The 14,446-nt window shown below is 43.6% G+C and overlaps 1 pseudogene; it reads right to left on the bottom strand.

Moving 5' to 3' along the window:
• Positions 1–11,372: 11,372 nt before the first annotated feature.
• On the bottom strand, positions 11,373–11,567 carry LOC128574422 (uncharacterized; annotated as a pseudogene).
• Positions 11,568–14,446: the final 2,879 nt, after the last annotated feature.

The following is a 14,446-nucleotide window of genomic DNA, read 5'->3' as shown; positions in this document are numbered from 1 at the left end:
GAAAACTTTTAGCAGAGAGATCTGCAGTCATTCTAATATTCTAATTGGAAGAGGAAAATCAAACCTTCCTACAACCACCACCTGAATAGTCCTTGAGCGATTGGCTCAGTTCAAAAGGTCCAAATCAATTGTTTCAGTCAGCACCTGTCTCAGGTGGGAGAGTTTAAAAGGTCTCTGGCAACTGGATCGCAGGGTTCTGGTGAGTACTCAGATATGGCTTGCTCTAGTGCTCCTTGGAGTCAGGAGGACCTACCCAGCAAATTGATCAGTCTGGGAAGGTTGATCCCTCCTTTCACACCTTGCACCTCTGTCACACCCAGTCACTGATAGCCCCGCAGGACTGTGACCCAGTTGCCTATAGTGAACAGATACTCTAGGGGTTTGTACCTGCCTGAATCACAAGGAAATCTATTTCTGCTCAGCCAGGCTGCTGTGCTCTGCCTCTATCTAGCAGGTGGAGGTGTATTTCTGCTCAGTCAGGCCACTGCGCTCTGCCTCTATCTAGCAGGTGGAGATGAGGCCTATAATCTCGGGTGCTTGAAGGAGGCTGGGGGGTGTTCACTCAGTTCCCACCCCTGATTGATGTTGCTGACAGAACAGAACAGAACAACTTTGCGGGAATTTGTTTCTGTTCCTGCTAAATTCCCCTGCAGAAGAGAAGCTGTTTTGAGTTTCCAGAGCCTGTGCCTCAGGCCCTGTCTTTGCTCCTGCAGGTTTGTATTTGGTTAGCTGTCAATTCTAGCTTCTTGTCTTCCTTTGTCTATGGCCTGACGATCCCCTGAGGGACAGGTGCGTCTTAGGCTCAGTAAAGCGGTCCTCTGGGTCAGCCTCGCCCTGGGATATTCCCAGCTCTGCGTGTGCATTTCTAGTCCCCAAGCTTCACCCATGCCGGTACTGGCTCAGGCAAACCCTTTACTCATGGGGCCTGCGTTTCCATCCCAGATCTGTTTCGTGGTGGTTGCCACCTGAGTGGATGCCCGGCCTCCTCTGGTTGCCTAGGGAGATAGGGGGTGTGGCTTCAGAATATCTGGGAGTGAGCCCTATTTTTGCCAAAAGACAGCTGCTTCTCTGTGCCTTAGGGCAATGCTGCTCTGGCGTGGTTCCCTCTCAGCCGACTGTCCTCTCCTCACTCCCGTGCTGTAGAGTCAGCACTGACCAGCTGCAGTTCAGGCCCTGTCCACACCCCTGGAGAAATCACCCAAGAGTCTGGACTCCTGAGGGACAGGCCTCCAGACCTCAGAGTGAGAGTGGAGGGGAGTTTTGGGAGCTCAGAGTTGCAGGTAGAGAATATATATAGTTTTATACAGTTTTATGCCTGGCAGGAGAACGCCGTGGCACCCTAGTAGGGGAGGTAGGTCTAGTTTTTAGAGGGTCTCTCCCGTGGAGTGTAGTGGGAGGACCTTTGAACTCTGCTTGTTTGTTTGTGGGGCACTCCGTGCCATTCTCATGGGGAGGGGACTCCCGTCTGCTTGGTGATGGATTCGTACCTTTTGTTTATATCCTTGGGGTCGCAGCTCACCTCAACGGGGCTGATGTGTGTTCTTCAATCTTCTCTCTTGGTGCAGCTCTAATCCACCAGGTTGCTTGCTAAATTTCTGTCCTTTAACTCTCCTTCTGGACAGGAGCCTCTATGGAAAGCTGGTTTCAGTCAGCCATCTTGTCTCTGCCCCCCCCACCTGGGAAATTTCAAGACTGTACAATAAAAATGCATTTTTCTGCAAATGACACAAAGACAGACCACAGAAGTTGAACAGGTAGGAGTTATGTTCTCTCCTATGAAACCTGAGATAAGAGTTCAAACCTGGTGCTTTCAGAGACCTGGCATTTCCCCCCTTTCTGCTCCACCATTCCCAGAATCTTTGTTTTCTTATAACATTTGTCACTTTATGATTGAAATGTGGCTGTTTATATCCAAACATGACATCTGTGTTTCAGGGAGAAAGAAGAATGGAGAGTAAATGGGCCATGGGCTCCTCTAGTCTTTATTAGAAAAATAAAGGCTCCTTCTCCTTTATTAGAAAAACAGAAGGTTTTTTCTAGAAATTGGCCTAGAAGATGTTTGCTTATTTCTTACTGGTCAGAATTGAGTTTCAGGGTTAACTTTAGGCAAGTCTGTGGCCAAGGCATAAAACATTACCGTGGCAAGTTTAGACCAGTCCTGATTCACACCCGAGCTGCAGTCAGCCGTGAGGCGCTGGGAGGCATGAATCCTGCGGGGGAAGTGATGGGTCTCCCATGACACCCACAACAGGTATCTCTTGGGCACTGTTTTAAATCCTCTCAGTCCTCACCCTCACTGCAGGCTTGCCTGTAAGAGACCATCTTCCCATGGGCTTTGAAGCTTGATGACACCCAGCCTTGGGCACACAGACTGCACTCTTCCTTCCCACTCTGGGACTTCCCTAAGGCTGCAGTGTGGAGTGTTGCCAGAAGTGCTCAGTGTGAGGGATTAATGAATGCTTCATGGGAAACTCTCAGCCCTTGGGGAACATGAGACAGAAACGAATTCTCCCCCTTTGTCCGTTGGGCAGATAGTTCTCAGATGAATTCTGTAAGGAAGGGCCATGAATGGATCAGCTGGTCACCTCAGCAGTGACCAACCTTCACACATCTGTGCACCGACTTGCTTTCCCTCTGTTTATTCCCTCTATCCTACTTCTTGGGAATCGCACTTCTAAGTAAACCACTCATCTATCATCTTTTATCTCAGGTTCTGATTCTAGGGCAGTCCAGGCTGTGATATTGACCAACTGGAATTCTGGAAAGGCAGGAGCTAGAAGACGGATAGGGATGCTTGGGGACGGGGATCTGAGGGACAAGGATCTCAGGAACAGGAGGGCACAGGTCTCTGGTCTCTGTTCTAGTCTCAGGGTGCCTGCTTCTATCACCTCTCTATCAGTTATCTCTTTTGCTCTCTGTTCTAGAGATTGCAAACTGAAATATAGGCAGTTCTCATAGGTGAAACAGGCTGATAGAGGCATTAAGGAGTAGTGAGGACTGTGGCCACCTGGAGAACACCTGCCTTCTCCAAAGGGGCAGCCACTGGAAATTTGCTTCTTTTTCATTTTGTTATAAAGATTTTTGAAACCAAGATGTTACAATTAATATTTTAGTATTTTATGTATTACATATTTATCTATTCTTCTATTTGCCTATCAACCTATTTTATTCTTTGGGGCAAAGTAGGGTAGGCTGCAGATAGCAGTACACTTTATACCTACACACTTCAGCCTACACATCAATAACTGCATGCATTGGTCCAAAACTTTCCCATCAAGAATCAGAGTCACCAGTAAGAATCCATACTGGAGTGACTGGTGTCTTCAAAAACACTTCTTAGAATGAAGGTGTCTCTTCTTGGCATATGCCTGACCAGCTGTTCAAAGGGTATGTGCCCTTGAAAGTGCAATGGGTGGGAGAAGAGCTGGGACTAGATGGCCTGCCGATGGAATCTAATTTGGGGCTAGGGCTCACTGCCCAGTTTTCTCTTTTATGAAGTTTCTGGGAAGATTCATTTCTGCCCTTTGAGAATTTTGATCCTTGACATTTTCCAGGTTGGTATTTAAGTTCCAGTTCTATTTTCTACTTCATGGTACAATCCAAAGGCATCGTGAGCTGAAAGCATCTTGTTTATTCTACAAACATTTTCTGTGTACTTATGTTATGCTGGGCCTTCTTCGAGGCCCTGGGGAAGCATGACTGAGACGTGGTGTCTGTCCTTGAGAAGCCCCTTTGACTGGTGAGAAGTGGGGGAGAGGTGTGTTGTGTGCCCACAGATGGTGAGCAGGATGTGGGTAGTGAGATAATGAACTTACGTGCATTAGGTGTTTGTTGTGTTTGCTTTTTTGCATTTCTCACTTCTTTGCCCTTATTTATTTATTTATTTTTTAGACATAGAGTCTCACTTTGTCACCCTTGGTAGAGTGCTGTGGTGTCACAGCTCACAGCAACCTCCAGCTCTTAGGCTTAGGTGATTCTCTTATCTCAGCCTCCCAAGTAGCTGGGACTATAGGCGCCTGCCGCAATGCCTGACTATTTTTTTGTTGCAGTTTGGCTGGGGTGGATTTGAACCTGCCACCCTTGGTATATGGGGCTGGCACCCTACTCACTGAGCCACAGGCACTGCCCTATGCCCCATTTTAGATGATAAGTCCCCACTTCCCTTTGAAGCCCCACACATCAACTTTCACTTCATGTAATTTTGATGTGGTTGGCCCTACCATTTGGGTCCAGCAGTCGGCATATGACTTAGGTCTGGGTGGTCCAAACATTTCATGTCTGGTGCAGTAATTGGTTCTCGGCTGAGAACATGATTTAAGCTGACAAATCTCAGTATTGTGCCTTCTGCTACAACCATCTGGCGTTGCAGACCCCAGTCTTTTCATGGGAAAGAGGAATAGAAAGCTCTCTGGAGTCCCTTTTATAAGGGCACTAATCCCATTCATGGGAGCTCCACCCATATGACCTAATTTTCTCTCCAAAGACTCACCTCCTAATACCATCACATTAAGGGTTTGAAAGACACAAACATTTAGTCTATAACATATGAATTCCCTTTACCCATTTTGAGGTTGACATTCAAAATTTTTCTTTGTAAGTTTAAATAGTTGCAAAGAATATTACTTCTGGCATGTTAAAAATATTGATGCTTTAAAATAAAAATGTCACATGCTTAAAAAAACTGTAACCAGTGGAATCCAAACATGTCATTATTCATTTTAAGATGTATGAAAAAATTCTTTAAAATTTTACACTGTTCCTTTTTATCTTTGAATTTACATTTTTTATGTCTACACAGAGTTTTATCCTAAGGAATGTTAGAATAAATATTCACTATTTATGCTTCGAAGACTTTTATTGATCATTTTATCATGATTCTCTGCAAGCAAATGCATATATACATTGAAGCAAAAGCAAGTTTTCCTGGCACCATGAGGCTTTTAGTGCCTAAAAAATTTCTTCTAGATTGGATTTGAAATTCAATTATTACTAACATAATTGAGCCACACAGCAGAAATCATTATAAAATATAAGAAATAATTATTGAACATAAAGAGTAACATTTTATTAGACTGTGTTTCTGAATAAGATGGATAGGGCTTTTCTAAAAGGCTGTTTTAAGGGAGGAATTACTTATTGCTCTAATGATACAGGATTCAGTTTTAATTTTGCTCTTACTATTCATTTTTTTGTAGATGTAAATGCTGAGAAACCTTATTCATCCCAGCATAAATCAGTAGAAATAAAAAAGTTTTTTTTTATAGTAATGCCACTCAATTATTTAAGCTTCTTTTGAGTTATGTGCCAAAAATCACATGATGATTTGTCATAAAATTTGTTTGTAATGATCTATGAGCCGACAGCTCAGGTTTTGCTGTAATATTGTTGAGAGCAGAGAATTAGAAGCTATTGAAATTGTGGAAGGATTTGTCCTCCAGCCCTGAGGGTTATTAATTGCTTCAGCATTTACTGCAGTATTTATCACAGAATTATTCTTTTGTGTGATGCCCTTGAAGTTTTTGGATGTGGGACAATGCACCATAGTGAAATTCAGGGCAGGGAGAGGTAGGCTTTTCAGAGGGAAGAGGGTGATTGTGAAAGGAGAGGGAGGAAGAGAGTGTGCAGGGTGCTCGGACATTGCTGGGATGCAGGGAGTCCTTGGATGGGGGTGGGTTTAGAGTGAGCACATCAGAGATTTGAGAAACTGGAAACCGAGTCCTTTAAAGCTATCCTCGAAGGCTACCCCCAGCATTTTTGTGCTGTAAGATCTTCACTTTGAAAATAGCAGTTAGGCACAATGTGAGATCAGGGCCAGGTGAACTATGGTGGGAGCGAGGGATTGGGGAAGTTTAGCCAAGGTAGTGGGCCTTTTACAGATATCAATGTAAAGGGAGTGCAGTCTGGACAGCAGGGAGAGGGAGAAAAATGGGAGCCTTTGAGTAAAAGCCCAGTTCAAATCTTGGCCCTACATAGTGTGTGTAGAATATTTGAAAGTTCTTCACCTTTGTTGGATTCTGTTTCTCATTGTCAAAGTGGGGATAATAATGGTATTTGCAACTTTAGGTTCTTTGCAAACCTGGCAGAGATGATGAAAGTCAAATAAGGTTTCAGGCCAGCATCGTCTTTATACCATGGCAAGAGTGTTCCCTGTGCCCAACAATGTTCTCCCAACTGTCAGGTAGGGGGCTTCCCTCTGCAAGGAGTCGATGGAGCCAAGGGGACATGCCCAGCCTAGCCCCTGCCCTCTCTTTTGCATGGCCTTCTAGTACCAGAACCTTGGAAGGAACACACACTCATAAGTCCCAAAGCCTCCTCCCAGGGCTGCACACGTCTCTTTCCTGGCGCACCCTTCTGGGGTAAAGGACTGAGTCTGGGAAGGAGAGGAGAACAGGGGCAAGGTTGAAGGTGTTCTCAGAGGGGGTGGGGGCTGGGGCACCCTGTGAGCAGAAGTTTCTAGGCCCAGGGAGAGAGGGGTGAAGAGAAGCCTCAGGGCCTGTATGCTGGGAGCTCTTCACAGGTCCCTATCTAGTGGGGATGAAGATGGGGAGCAGAGGAGCATTGGAAGGGGATGAATGACCTCCCTTCTTAAGCTGAGGAAAAGAAAATGGTGCCTGTGAATGAGCAGAATTAGGCCAAAGGAGCCAGACCGGGCATCCCCATAAGGGAGGGACACATTCTTTGCAGTCCTGTCTTCCTGAACCTGCCAGAGCAAATTATGGTCTTTGGAAGAAAATGAAATTTATTTTGAATTTGTTCTGTGTACAGTTATTTGGATGAAACTGTTGCTTTAAATATGTGTTTGTTTGTTTTTTTCCCCCGTACTGTTGTTAGGTCAGTATGTTTGTCAAGGTAGGAAGACAGGAATAATTTTGTTTAACAATCCATTACTTTAATATATAACTTTTAAATAGTGAGACTTGTGTATATGGACCTCCATATATCAATATTAGGATCATAACTATTTCAATATCAAAATATTAAAATATCAAAAGATATTTTCTTAAAAGACCAAAAAGAAAAAAAAAGACAAAAAGGAAAAACAAAAGAACAGGTAGTAGGCAGTTGTACTAAAGTATGTCATTCCCAAATGGAGCCTCCTCTGTTCTTTGGGGGCCACTCAATTGTCACTGTACCGGGAAGAATAGGCAATAGACTCACCAGGTTCTCAGCCGTGGTGGCTCATTTGGAGAGCTTTATAGACAAGTGATGACTGGGTCCCACCCCCAGAGCTTCTGATTCAGTGGTCTGGGGTGAGATCATGTCATCCAGCTATTTCGAAGCTTCCCAGTGATGACAATGCACAAATAAGGGCTGAGGACCAGTGGGCTAGAGGGCCTTCAATCAGCTTCCGACGAGCCGAGTAAAGGTTTTTTTGGGTGGGTTGTGTTATGCCTGGTGAGAAAAACTGGATTGATTCTCTTAGAACACAGATTCTTCCTACAACTTCTTACAAGTTGTGCTGGCAGATGTTGTTTAATCGTACCTCAGTTTGTCTATATATGCAATGGAGGATACTAATAGTTTTTTTTACCTTTTAGTGGTTTCCTAGGGATTTATAAGATAATTTACAAAATGTTTAGAACAGTTGCTGGCCCTGAATGAGAGCTACACAGGTACTTGCTAAATCAAAGCTCATTTGTTCCAAATGCCCCCGGTGTGAGTCATTCCTCTGTGGGCTGCCAGTCTGGAGCAGATCTCCAGGCCTTGATTCGTGAAACCCGTCTCCCCTAGCAAAGGTACACAAGGTGGCCTGATTTGATTCTGGACATTTACTCACGGGAAAACAAACACCCAGCACGGCTCAGTCTGTACCAACTCAACGATGATGGGTATAAAAGGCACATTAGGGAGCAGAACAACATGTAATTAGCGAGACAGGCAGTAGGGCTGGCCTTAGCACTGGCTTTTATTTTTCTGTCTATTTTGGGTGGTGATGATGGGGTTGAAATATCCAGAATGACACACGAAGGATGTCTGGGCCAACATGAGGAGTCCTTCATCTCCTGATGGGCCAGTTTCCTGGGCATAAGACCCGTGCAGTTGCCCAGGGGCCCAGGCTCAAAGGAGCAGGGTTTAATTTACTATTGTACTGTGGCAGCTTGAAACTCTAAATAGTTTTGTCTTTGAACTTGTGCTTTGCAGGTGAAGTCTTCTGGGACAATGGACATAAGCAGAGGAGACTCCTGCTATAGGGGTCTGCCTGGCAGGACGGTACTGCTGATTTGCACGCTGCTTTCCACGATGCTTTGTGAGCACAGGGTTTCTGTGGACATACCACCTGCAGAGTTCAGAGACTCAGAAATGCAAGGAAATCACCTGGCATCTACAATTGAAGAAGTGGAGACCGCAGCTGATCACGAGAAGTCAAGTTTTCTGCAGAATTGCTTTGAAAGCAGAAAGAAGCCAATGTTGTAAGAAGCACAAATGACCAAGGGACCCTATCACATCCACTTCTCCGTATTTGCCAACCTCAGATGCCAAAAATGATGGCACAGGACAGGAAACATAGGACAACCCACAGTTCCTTTCCCTTTCAGTTTTTCCTTACTCATCGGTAACCGGAAAGGTAGACAGTGTTGGGAGAAGGCGCGAGTACCAAGAAGAGAAATGAAACAAATCAGTTTGGGGCAAGTCTCTTCTGTGCTGGTGAGAATGACAGGTATATGCATATGCGAGCTACAGAATGCAAATTTTGTAATTTCAGATTGTGCCTATGAGCTAAATGCTCTTCCATTTGCAGTTAAACTGGCGTTGCATAATAGAAAGGTAAGCAGAAGAATTCATGCTAAAGCTTTAAACTTTTTCTCTACTTAGAACAACATTACATAGCAAATAAAAGATACCAGGACATATAGAGAAACCATGGAAAAAAGGGAAACGCTGTTTTAGTACCTTTAAGAGCATGGGGGTGGGGGGCGGGCAATAAGCACCTCACTATTGTCATTTTGCACTGGACCCTGCAAATTATGTAGCCAGTCCTATCTAAATTATGCTACAACTCGCCAGTTGCTCTGAGTGTCTTTCTGCTCTAGCTTCCAAATGACTCAGCTCCTCCGTCCCCAGCAGCTGTGCAAAACAGGTTGCTGAGTGAGGGGTTTTGGAAGTGCCTTCCAGCGAACATGGTCTGGCTTTTCAGCATCTGTTTCTTTATTTTTCCATCTTTTGACAATCTTCCTTCTGCTTTCTGACATTGTGCTTTAGGGGTAGGGCCACACCAAGAGGTCATAAGTGAAGCAGCTGGTCTAGTCAATCACCACATCGTCATCATTTCTTGGCCTTACTGATTGGCTCAGGGATGAGCATGTGACCTAATCAGAGCCAATAGAATTCAAGTAGTCCCAGGCAGGCGATCCTGGGAAAGAGACTCTCCATGGCATTTGAACCTGGAAACCAATCGGCTGTAGGCTGCTGCCATCTTGCCACTAGGAATCACTGGAGAAAGAAGCCAGTTGGCTCAGATGGAGAGTGTGCAGGGAAAGGAAGCCACACTCAATAAAATATTTTAAGGAGTTTTTTTGGGGGGTATGGGTACAATGTGCTGGTTCTATATACCATTGAAATATTTTCATCAAACTGGTTAACATAGCCTTCACCCCCTTTTCTTAGTTATTGTTTTAAGACATTTATATTCTACACTTAATAAATTTAACATGTACCCATGTAAAATGCACCCTAGGTCTGGTCCCAACACTCTCCTCCTCCCCTCCCTCTCCTCTTTCCCCTTCTTCTTGGGCTGTAGTTGGGTTATAGCTTTCCTATGAAAGCTATAAATTGGTTTCATACAAGGGCTGAGTAAATTGGGTACTTTTTCTTCCATTCTTGAGATACTTTACTAAGAAGAATATGTTCCAGCTCCATCCATGTAAACATGAAAGAGGTAAAGTCTCCATCTTTTAAGGAGGTTTATTCTGAGCCAAATTTGAAGGACCATGACCCAGAGCCACACCCAAGAAGCCTTGAGCATCTGGACTTGCAGTGGTGGGGATACAGTTTGGTTTTGTACATTTTAGGGAGACAGGTGAGATCATAAATCAATATGTGGAAAATATACATTGGCCCCCAAGGGTGGGACATAGGGAAGTGAGCTTACAGGTTATAGGTGAGTTAAAGATTCTTTAAACTTTAACTGAATCTGAAAGAGTTAGACTTTGTCTAAAAAACCAGGAGTCAGTGAAAGGGAATGTTTAAGACAAAGGATCTGTTAATTACAGACAAAGGACTGGATGGACTCAGTGGTTTGCTATATATATTGAGCACCTGCTGGTGGGTCTTGCATATAGCCATAGGCCTGTTAGTCTCAGAGGACCGGTCTAAGAAGGGAGGGGGCCCGAAGAGGCCTGTCTGATCTCCTTTCTCATAGGCCAGCAGCTCAATTTTAGAGATCTTCTTGGCCAACAAGGGGTCCAATCCATCAGCCACTTAGGGGGAACCTCAAGATTTTAGTTTAGTTCACAGGAGAAAACAAGTTTCTGTGACAATGTCTGAATTATTCGCACATTGAGCCTAGACCCAGATCTACCCTTTTCAGTTACACAAGCAATAAAATCTTGCATTATCCAGTTTTTTTTTTGCTGTTACTTGTAACCGAAACGAATCATAATTGATAAATGATATGTGACAAATTATTGAGTTAAAAAATTTGAATTTTTATAAGGTGCAAATAAGACAATCGTAGTTTTTTGAGATATTAAATTTAGAATTTTTCTCTTCTTTTTGTGTTTTCCTTTTCATTTCCCATTCAGATAGGAAGTAGCTTCTTCATTTTCTTTCTTTGGGGAAGGTTGGTGGTAGGTGAAAAGCTGAAATTGCCTCAAGGACAGTTTTGTTCCTGGATTTTTTATTTATTTATTTATTTATTTTTGTAAAGCTGAAGTAAGACAGGTGTCACAAACTGATCTTCCCTAGGCAAGACATTTTCTGTTGACTTGCGTAGCATTTTAAAGACTGGACGTGGTATTTTAAAAGCTGCATAATAAGATAAAAATCTGAATTTCTGAGATCACCAGGAATATCACCTTACCTGGCAGCTTGGGGCCTAGAATTCCCATGGGAAAACCTTGGGTGGGTGCTCAGTAGCAGCCCCCTTCTTTAGATGGGCTGTGTGGTCTCCAGTTTGCCACAGTCTGACCAATCCTTTTTGTCTTAGTACCTGCAGATTTCGCTCGCTTCCTTACCCATCTGGGTCTTTAGCTGTTGGACTTTGTGGCTCCCAGTGTAAGCCCATAGAGACCAATGGTATTTGAGGAGAGGGGATGCTGATAGGAGCAGTATTAAAAAAAAAAAAAAAAAGGATTTTCCCAATAAATAGGACTGATTTCCTCCAGTCCTTATTCATGTGTGAATGCATTTTTTTTTTTTTTTTTTTAAGGAGAGCCACCCAGACTGCTTTCTTTCTCTCTCTCTGTCTCAGAGGAAGAGAAGAATTAATGGCAAATGGGCAACGCCAAGAGCTGGCTTCACGTGCAGGACAGAATGCCGTGCCTCCTCCTAACGGTTTCGGAGCTCTATGTGTTCAGAGAGACTTTGCTAGCAATGAATTATAGAAGTGATCCCTGAAGTACAGTCTTTGTGCACCTTTCTATGAAGTGATGATCTCATAGTTGCACTTTTACAATTTGTAGTTTCTCATTAAGTATACAAATTTCTCCGGGTGCTGCATGGTCTTCATAATCATCACAATATTTGTGCAATGCTTCCCTGAACGGATTCATCATCACCATAGTCATCATAATAGATTGGTTGAATTCTTCTTGGTCTCGAGTAATGAACTAGGTACTTCAAATCTCTCTTTTAATCTTCTTCCAAATGCTGTTGTTTGGTTTTCATTAGATTTACTTTTGGAGCCACTATCCGTAACGGCATGTTAGAGAGGCTACTGTGCTGGTGTTTCTTTGGCCCTTCTCTACCTCTGACCCATCTTCTTTGGGCAGGCCACATACATTGCTAGAATAACCCTGCTCATTTTTGGATTTACTGTCCTCTCATGACACACATGGTGGCCATTTCTGCTACTCACTCATGTCTGGCTCTTCTTTACTTCTCAAGATTTTATTTTAGTTCACAGGAGAAAACAAGTTTTCTTGGGGGTCTAATTTCCTCTCTTCTTGCACGTAGGAATGGTCATATGGCTTGCTTTGGACAATGACATGTGAGCAGAGTCTCCATGGAGGCATTTGACTCTCCGATTAGTGACTGTAGAGTCAAACGTTGATATGGAGCACAGTTGGTTGATGCAGCCTAGAGTGGTGGGTCCTCAGAGGACTGCTGGGGAAGTTTCCCTAGATTGGGGTGGACTTCGGGTAATCGTGGAATGACCTTCTGATGTGTAATGGCACTGAGAATTCGGGATTGTTTGTTTCTGCCACATAACCCAGCATATCCTAACACAGCAAGTGGCACTATTTTTGCAATGGATATTCATATTCCACTTAAAAAAATGTAAGTTTTAAAAGGCATCTTCAGACATATTTTAAGTAGATTGTAGGACAGATTGTATACTGATCTGGTGATCATCACAATGGTAGGACAAAAATAACTGAAATTTGAGAAAGGCAAGTTTAATGTCTAACAGGACAGAAAGCTCAAGGAAGGCTTGGCCCTTGGGTCAGTGTGGATTGTCTTCAATTTGTTTTTGTATATTTCTCTCAGGCTGGATGTGGATTTCTGGCAGGCAGTGAAATAAACAGTGGCACAGAGAAAAGTGGCTGAATCTGGTTAAAGGTTTAAGGAAGCAATAAAAGCCGCCAATGAAGCTCTGGGATAATGTAATTTTATTGGAAATCCTGAGAAGGATGGGCACAGACATAAAAATGATTCTCTTGGCCGGCACTTCCAGACAGGCATCCGCTGGGCTTTTCTATTAGCCCCACAGAATTGTGCTTGATGTGGCTTTTTATACACACTTGAATGCAGGAAAAACCATTCTTCAAAACGGTGCCTTCCCCTGTGGCAGAAGGTGGGAAGGGTCTGTGTCCTGTTGTTGCAAACGAACGTGATCGTGGTGACATCTGCAAATGTGTATGATCAGAAAGGATTAGCCAAAGATTCTACATGTGGACAATGTGGGAAAATATTAAACAACATGACCAGTTAGGGTTTTTGCCATTCACTCCTCCCTCCTGTATTTGTTTTGAGTGAATCAGGCCCACTTGTGCAAGTTTTGGCCAAGTTGCCTTAGGTAATTTTTACATAATATTTATAAAACCTTCCTGTAATTGTGACTCATGGTCATGCTTCTACTCAGAATTTTGTTAAAGCTGAACATTTCAGGGGAAAAAAAGGCCTGAGTAATATAGAAGCCTTTCAGAGAACTCAATTAAGGAAGGCAGAGTGGTCAAGGCCATCATTTACTGCAAATGCCCATAGTCCCTGAAACCCCAATGACAGAGATGCTAATAACATTTCTTTTATTTTTCCCCTTCAGTTTTTGGAATCAAAAAGCAATAATATATACAAAGATGTCAAAATGTTTGAATATCACACAAAAGCATGAAGCCCGGAGTGCAAGTTCTCCGACTTCCTCCCTCCCCGTCTCTCTCCCAACCTGTCCCTGTGACCCCCGTTCACTCTTTAGTGCACATTCTTCTGGGACATATTCTTTTATGAACACACACTAACAAAATTTCTTTAGCTAATCACAATTATGTTTTTCCTAAAGTGACACACGATCAGTTTGGAAAATACACAGAAACATTAAAAACATATTCCCAACTTTCTAATACATACGATGAGGTCTGTTCGGAAAGTTCCCAGCCATTGCTGATGTAGGGGGAATGTTGGGACATTGGTGTGACCTGGACGCCTTGGCAAGCGGACTGGAACAGGACTGTCTGGGTCGGTGGGCTGGACACTGCCGAGTGAGACTTTGTAGTGTGTGGCCTCACTTTGGAAATGGCTGAGCGAGCGCAGCAATGAATCTGCATCATGCTTTGTGTTAAGGTGGAACATTCCTAGTTGGATGATCCCGATGGCTTTCAGTGAGTTCCGCAGGAGTGAAAATGTGGTCCAAACACTTTAAGGATGGTCGAGGATCTGTGGAACGTGATCCACATTATCGAAGGCCTACAACACACAATGCCTGCGAATGTTGACCGTGTGCGGATTCGGTTAGCAGATGCTAGGAGAACTGGGAGGGCCTCAGGTGGCTGCTTCGAAGGGGGCGGAGGTGTCATTGTCATATATACAATGCTTCTTGTATCTTGTATCTTCTTCAATAAATGTCTCGGGCGGTGCCGAGAGACATTTATTGGCTTAAGGAGTGGGGCGCCGGTCCCATATGCCGGAGGTGGTGGTTTCAAACCCAGCCTCGGCCAAAAAAATAAATAAATGTCTCTATTTTTCATGTTATGTGGCTGAATATTTTCCAGATAGACTTTTTTATATATATTTGAACACATACATATACGCACACATCACACATATGTATACACACATATACACACATGTA

Source organism: Nycticebus coucang, chromosome 21 (assembly GCF_027406575.1).
Source record: "Nycticebus coucang isolate mNycCou1 chromosome 21, mNycCou1.pri, whole genome shotgun sequence".
NCBI classification, from domain to species: Eukaryota; Metazoa; Chordata; class Mammalia; order Primates; family Lorisidae; genus Nycticebus; species Nycticebus coucang.
This window is presented reverse-complemented; position numbering and strand designations above follow the sequence as displayed.